General features: G+C 42.7%; 1 long non-coding RNA gene across 1 annotated transcript; it reads left to right on the top strand.

Annotated features, from left to right (window-relative positions):
• Nucleotides 1-920: 920 nt before the first annotated feature.
• Nucleotides 921-5033, top strand: LOC119086421. Its single transcript, XR_005089703.1, has 3 exons — nt 921-1267; nt 3071-3157; nt 4958-5033. It is a non-coding gene; the product is annotated as an uncharacterized LOC119086421 (long non-coding RNA).
• The last annotated feature ends 3128 nt before the right edge of the window (nt 5034-8161 follow it).

The following is an 8161-nucleotide window of genomic DNA, read 5'->3' as shown; positions in this document are numbered from 1 at the left end:
CCAAGCTTTTAAAATGTCCTTCACCACCTCGCAGTGGTGGCCAAGCCTTTAATCCCAGCACACGGGAGGCAGAGCCAAGCAGATCTCTGTGAGTTCGAGGCCAGGCTGGACTAGCAAGTGATTTCCAGGAAAAGGCACAAAGCTACACAAAGAAACCCTGTCTCGAAAAACCAAATAAATAAATAAATAAATAAATAAATAAATAAATAAATAAATAAATAAATAAAATGTTCTTCATCACCTTGATACCCTCATTTCTGGAAACACACAAGCATTTCACCCTCTAGTTCTCAACCTTCGTCAGGTTGTGACCATCTGATGCACTTCCTCAGGTTGTGGAGAACCTGCACAGGAAATTTTTTCCCTTGCTAAGTGATAACTGTCATTTTTCACGGTTTATGAATTACAACGATTATATCTATGTTTTCAGAAGGTGTTAGGTGAACCCGGTGAAAGACATTCCTAGGAATCCCAGATGGGTCACTACCCACCTGTTGGGAACCACTGTTTTCATGGGTATGTGATAGTAAATTAGACTATGGAGAAAAAAATTAGAAAAAGAGATACTTGAGTCAGAGAAACACAAACACACACAACTGAAGAGAATAAATGTTACAGAATCATGCAGTAGCTAATGTCAACATGAACCTACCAAACACACACACACAACACACACACACACACACACACACACACACACACACACACTCACACACACACCAAGATAAATGAAATAGAAACCATACAGAAGCACAACAATGCCAGCAGATCACTCTGCATGCAGGCATAATGACCGGGGTTCCATTCCAGAAAAAAAATTGCCAGCAAACTGCTTGACTACAACCCACGTGTTGAAACATACTCAGGGAAAGATCATTAGACATGGTTCCCATTTTACTTCCAGCAATGAAACTCAGATCCACCTATCACATGCCAGAACTCAGGCGAACTCAATGAAACTGAGCAAAAGAGAGTGAAACACTTTTCTCCTGGTCTGTTTTGAATCTTGGTATTCATAATTTAAAGGAACCCAGCACAGCCTCTTTTGTGTCAGAAGACGGCTTCATTTGAAAATGAAGCAAATAACGGTTTTGGGTCTCACACACACTTCACATACACACCAAACAAAAGAATTGATTTCCTTAACTGAGAAGGTTCATCCTCTACCTTTCCTTTGCAGAAGAGCGAGGAACATATTGGCTCTGGAATAAGGTCCTCCAGCGTCAAGACCATCTTGGTGGACCTGGAACTGTCTTCCCTACATGAGGTAATAACTGATAGCTGCAAAGAAAAAGAAATTTATTTACCTTTAATTCCCACTAATTTGACATGTAATATATTTGTTTGTGAGAGGAACGATGTCTCTGTGTTCCTATGTCTGCAGTATTTCAAATAGTGTCAGAGAAGAGGAAGCCAGCCTGGCCCATTTCTTCACCTCCTTCATATCCTCCCTTCTGGGACCCACAATCTAATCACCCTGTAAAGCACTAGTTCTCAACCTTCCTAGGGCTGTGGCCATCTGATGACCTATCTCATGTTGTGGTGAACCTGCACCAGAAATTTTTTCCTTTGCTATTTGATTACTGTCATTTTTCATGTCTTATGAATTATCATGTCTATATCTATGTTTTCAGAAGGTGTTAGGTGAACCCCGTGAAAGACAGTCTTAGGTTTTCCAAATGGGTCACTAACCACCTGTTGAGAACCACTCTTTTCATGGGTATGTGATAGTAAATTAGACTATGGAGACAAAAATCAGAAAGGGAGCTATTTGAATCAGAACGATACAACCACACACAAATAAAGAGAGTAAACGTTAGAGAATCATGCAGTAGATAATGTCAACAGGAACCTACCGAACACTCTTGTATGACTTCAGTGGATTTATTTTAGGGGTGGAAATGTTTTGAATGCATTCTTTCTGTGCACTCTGTTTGTGGTCTGCCCACAGACATCCAGGGGCGCTTTGGATCACCTGGCACTGCAGTTCCAGAAGGTTCTCAGCCAAGATGTTGGTTCTGTGAATCAAAGCCAGAGCCTCTGCCCTAGCAAAAAGTGGTAAACCCTGCTGAGTCATCTTTCCAGACCCCAGAATCAATATGTTTCTTATGCACCTGTTCATAAGCAAAGACAATATGTCCTTAGTATAAACAATGAGTCAGCTTTCAGGTTGGTTGCCAAAATTTTATACCCTAGGCCTCATCAGCCTGCTGGTATGAAACATTGAAATGCAGAGAACTTATAGGCAGGAAGAACATGAATAGGAGGTGGTCTTGTTGGTACACTCCTCTAATCTGTGCACTCATAATGCAGAGGACACTGGTCTCTTTGAGTTCAAGGATAATCTGTTCTCAATTTATTTGGTGAATGGGAAAAGGCAAGAAACTGTTTGCCACAGCAGAAGTGTGCAGGTGCAAGGATAATTTTGAGGAGTTGTTTCTATCCTCTCACCATTTCAATCTCAGGGTTCAATTGGAAGTGTCAGTCATGCTGGCAAGTGCCTTTATGACATTAGCCATTTGGTGGCCTTAATATATATGCTTTGAATGTAAATATATCAGCATTAATACACACACACACACACACACACACACACACACACACTCCACAAAATACAAAAGAAATTGATACAATACACTAGCACACCAATGCCAGCAGATCACTCTGCATGCAGGCATAATGACCCGGGATCCATCCCAGAAAACACAATTACCAGCAAACTGCTTGACTACGAACCATGTGTTGAAAATACTCGGGTAAAGATCATTAGACATGGTTCCCATTTTACTTCCAGCAATGAAACTCAGATCCACCTATCACATGCCAGAACTCAGGCGACCTCAATGAAACTGAGCAAAAGAGAGTGAAACACTTTTCTCCTGTTCTGTTTTGAATCTTGGTATTCATAATTTAAAGGAACCCAGCACAGCCTCTTTTGTGTCAGAAGACGGCTTCATTTGAAAATGAAGCAAATAACGGTTTTGGGTCTCACACACACTTCACATACACACCAAACAAAAGAATTGATTTCCTTAACTGAGAAGGTTCATCCTCTACCTTTCCTTTGCAGAAGAGCGAGGAACATATTGGCTCTGGAATAAGGTCCTCCAGCGTCAAGACCATCTTGGGGGACCTGGAACTGTCTCCCCTAGATGAGGTAATAACTGATAGCTGCAAAGAAAAAGAAATATATTTACCTTTAATTCCCACTAATTTGACATGTAATATATTTGTTTGTGAGAGGAACGATGTCTCTGTGTTCCTATGTCTGCAGTATTTCAAATAGTGTCAGAGAAGAGGAAGCCAGCCTGGCCCATTTCTTCACCTCCTTCATATCCTCCCTTCTGGGAGCCCACAATCTAATCACCCTGTAAGGCACTAGTTCTCAACCTTCCTAGGGCTGTGGCCATCTGATGACCTATCTCATGTTGTGGTGAACCTGCACAGGAAATTTTTTCCCTTGCTATTTGATAACTGTCATTTTTCGCATCTTATGAATTATCATGTCTATATCTATGTTTTCAGAAGGTGTTAGGTGAACCCCGTGAAAGACAGTCTTAGGTTTTCCAAATGGGTCACTAACCACCTGTTGAGAACCACTCTTTTCATGGGTATGTGATAGTAAATTAGACTATGGAGACAAAAATCAGAAAGGGAGCTATTTGAATCAGAAAGATACAACCACACACAAATAAAGAGAGTAAACGTTAGAGAATCATGCAGTAGATAATGTCAACAGGAACCTACCAAACACTCTTGTATGACTTCAGTGGATTTATTTTAGGGGTGGAAATGTTTTGAATGCATTCTTTCTGTGCACTCTGTTTGTGGTCTGCCCACAGACATCCAGGGGCACTTTGGATCCCCTGGCACTGCAGTTCCAGAAGGTTCTCAGCCAAGATGTTGGTTCTGTGAATCAAAGCCAGAGCCTCTGCCCTAGCAAAAAGTGGTAAACCCTGCTGAGTCATCTTTCCAGACCCCAGAATCAATATGTTTCTTATGCACCTGTTCATAAGCAAAGACCAATATGTCCTTAGTATAAACAATGAGTCAGCTTTCAGGTTGTTTGCAAAATTTTATACCCTAGGCCTCATCAGCCTGCTGGTATGAAACATTGAAATGCAGAGAACTTATAGGCAGGAAGAACATGAATAGGAGGTGGTCTTGTTGGTACACTCCTCTAATCTGTGCACTCATAATGCAGAGGACACTGGTCTCTTTGAGTTCAAGGATAATCTGTTCTCAATTTATTTGGTGAATGGGAAAAGGCAAGAAACTGTTTGCCACAGCAGAAGTGTGCAGGTGCAAGGATAATTTTTAGGAGTTGTTTCTATCCTCTCACCATTTCAATCTCAGGGTTCAATTGGAAGTGTCAGTCATGCTGGCAAATGCCTTTACGACATTAGCCAATTAGTGGCCTTAATATATATGCTTTGAATGTAAATATATCAGCATTAATACACACACACACACACACACACACACACACACACCACAAAATACAAATGAAATTGATACAATACACTAGCACACCAATGCCAGCAGATCACTCTGCATGCAGGCATAATGACCCGGGATCCATCCCAGAAAACACAATTACCAGCAAACTGCTTGACTACGAACCATGTGTTGAAAATACTCAGGTAAAGATCATTAGACATGGTTCCCATTTTACTTCCAGCAATGAAACTCAGATCCACCTATCACATGCCAGAACTCAGGCGACCTCAATGAAACTGAGCAAAAGAGAGTGAAACACTTTTCTCCTGTTCTGTTTTGAATCTTGGTATTCATAATTTAAAGGAACCCAGCACAGCCTCTTTTGTGTCAGAAGACGGCTTCATTTGAAAATGAAGCAAATAACGGTTTTGGGTCTCACACACACTTCACATACACACCAAACAAAAGAATTGATTTCCTTAACTGAGAAGGTTCATCCTCTACCTTTCCTTTGCAGAAGAGCGAGGAACATATTGGCTCTGGAATAAGGTCCTCCAGCGTCAAGACCATCTTGGGGACCTGGAACTGTCTCCCCTAGATGAGGTAATAACTGATAGCTGCAAAGAAAAAGAAATATATTTACCTTTAATTCCCACTAATTTGACATGTAATATATTTGTTTGTGAGAGGAACGATGTCTCTGTGTTCCTATGTCTGCAGTATTTCAAATAGTGTCAGAGAAGAGGAAGCCAGCCTGGCCCATTTCTTCACCTCCTTCATATCCTCCCTTCTGGGAGCCCACAATCTAATCACCCTGTAAGGCACTAGTTCTCAACCTTCCTAGGGCTGTGGCCATCTGATGACCTATCTCATGTTGTGGTGAACTTGCACAGGAAATTTTTTCCCTTGCTATTTGATAACTGTCATTTTTCGCAGTCTTATGAATTATCATGTCTATATCTATGTTTTCAGAAGGTGTTAGGTGAACCCCGTGAAAGACAGTCTTAGGTTTCCAAATGGGTCACTAACCACCTGTTGAGAACCACTCTTTTCATGGGTATGTGATAGTAAATTAGACTATGGAGACAAAAATCAGAAAGGGAGCTACTGAAACAGAGAGACACAACCACCCACAAATAAAGAGAGTAAACGTTAGAGAATCATGCAGTAAATAATGTCAACAGGAACCTACCGAACACTCTTGTATGACTTCAGTGGATTTATTTTAGGGGTGGAAATGTTTTGAATGCATTCTTTCTGTGCACTCTGTGTGTGACCGGCCCACATAAATCCAGGGGCACTTTGGATCACCTGGCACTGCAGTTCAAGGTTCTCAGCCAAGATGTTGGTGTAAGTAAACTTCAAAAACTCTGGGTTTGGTGTCCCAGGTTTCAGCACTAAAATGTTAGCAAATTGATGGCTGAAACTGCAAGGAGACAGTTCAGCCCTAGATGGGAGGGATCTCTGACACCTCAAGCTACTCAGAACAAGAAGTCTGCCTGAAGGTGTCCCGGACACCTGGAGCTGTTTAACACAGCTGTGATGGCTGGGACTGCAAAGAAACAGCCCAACCTTGGAAAGGAAAGTTTTTTGACCTCTCTGGAGAGTCAGGCCTGGAACAGCTTTAGCAAGGAAGGGTATCCTGACTCTTCAGGAATGTCAGGATATACCTGGTGTGATGGGGGATGGTCTCCCACAGGACACAGCAATTCTGCTCCTATCCTGGAGAGCTACAATCTCAGGTTAAGTGTTAACAGCTCTCTTTTGCTCAGTCCACCATGGGATGTCCCAGCATGTTGGGAACCATAATATGGATGACTGTGCCTTGACCTTTCTTGCCTGGATGATCTGGCATGACTACACCCTTGATAATCGTCACTAACTTACAAAAACACTCATTCCTGGAAAAACCACAAAGTGTACTTTTAGAATAACTTCCTGAAACATGTTCAGGTTGGTCGGTTGCACAAGCTTTGGACCAAAGAGACCTCACCCTGATCCTATTCTTCAGACATTTTCCATCACTCCCCCTTCCCCTATTCACTTCTCCTGTCCCCCAGTATATATAAGCCTGCCTTCCCTTGCAATAAACGAGACCTTGACGCGACTCAGACTGACTCTGTCCTTTTTTATGCGCCTGGTCTCCTTTCTCACCCCCATTGGTCTTTCAGGAAGTGCCTCCTCGGGTCCTACCTAATAACCTGACCTGCTGGACGGGTCACCAGCAAGGTTCTTCTGTTCACCAGTCGATTGGCCAGTATTGTGAGTAATGGGCAGAGATGGCCCTGATTTCAGGGCCAAACTGTGTTTCTTTCACTGTCCTTTCTTGGCTTTTTGACACTACCTGTAAGGCCAGGGCACATTTCTTTCACTGACTATGATTCTAGTGGCCAAGAGTGTTATTTTGGTACTAGTTTCAGAGTCAGGGCGTATTTCCTGGGTTCTGGGTTTGGGGATAAAGTATTCATTTCTCTGGCTCAGGTTCCAAACACAGGCTGTTTCTTTCCCTGGTCCTGGGTCATAGGGCCAGAATTCTAATGTCCTGCTCTGTGATTGGTTGATTTCACAAGTCAGTTGGACAGGGGCAGAGATGGCTCTGATCTGAGCTAAACTGTATTTCTCTCACTGGCCTTACTTAGCTTTATGATGTTACCTCTAGGGCCAGGGCACATTTCATTCACTGACTCTGATTCTAGGCACCAAGAGGGTTTCTTTGGTACTGGTTTCAGAGTCAGGGCATGTTTCCTTGGTTCATTTCTCTGGCCCAGGTTCCAAACACAAGTTGTGTTTCTTTCAGTGGTCCTGGGCCCTAGGGCCAGGATTCTGCTATCCTGTTCTGTGATTGGTCGATTTCTCATGTCAGTTGGACAGGGGCAGGGATGGCTCTGATCTGAGATAAACTGTGTTTTTCTCACTGGCCTTATATGAGCAATCCTTCCCTAATTCTAGGCTCCAGTCAAGGTGGGTTTCTCTAGCCAGCCCGTTTTTCCTATGTTGCATGCTGTGAATCAAACCAAGGTCCTCTGTCAGGGCAAAAAGTGGTATATACTGCTGAATCATCTTTCCATACCCCAGAATGAATATGTTTGTTATGCAGATAAGCATGCAGATAAGCATGGGACAAGATTTCATTAGTAGAAATAATTATCCAGCCTCAGGATGTTTGCTAAATTCCTAGACCCTAGGCCTCATCAGGCTCCCAGTTTGACATGTTGCAAAACAAAGAACTTATAGGCAAGAAGAACATGAATGAGAGACTGGGCATGTTGGTACACTTCTATACTCCTGGCACTCATGAAGCAGAGGCAGGCTGGGCTCTGGTCTCAATTATTTGGTGCATGGGGGAAGGCAAGAAACATGTGTGCCACAGCAGAAGTGTGTAGGTCCAAGGATAATTTATAGGACTTGGTTCTCTCCTCTCACCATTTAGGTCTCAGGGATCAAATTGGAGTTGTCAGTCATGCTGGCAAGTGCCTTTATAGATTAGCCCTCTCAGTGGCCCTCTGATGTATGCTTTGACTGAGAATATATTAGCATTAACACACACACACACACACACACACACACACACACACACACACACCAAAGTAGAAAACACACAAATGAAATTGAAACCATACACAAACACTCCTGTGCCAGCAGATCACTCTGCTTGCAGGCATAATGACCTGGGAAACACAATTGCCAGCAAACTGATTGACTACAACAGACATGTTGAAGC

This window comes from Peromyscus leucopus, chromosome 22 (assembly GCF_004664715.2).
Source record: "Peromyscus leucopus breed LL Stock chromosome 22, UCI_PerLeu_2.1, whole genome shotgun sequence".
NCBI classification, from domain to species: Eukaryota; Metazoa; Chordata; class Mammalia; order Rodentia; family Cricetidae; genus Peromyscus; species Peromyscus leucopus.
The sequence above is the reverse complement of the archived record's forward strand: the minus strand, read 5'-3'. Positions and strand labels throughout refer to the sequence as shown.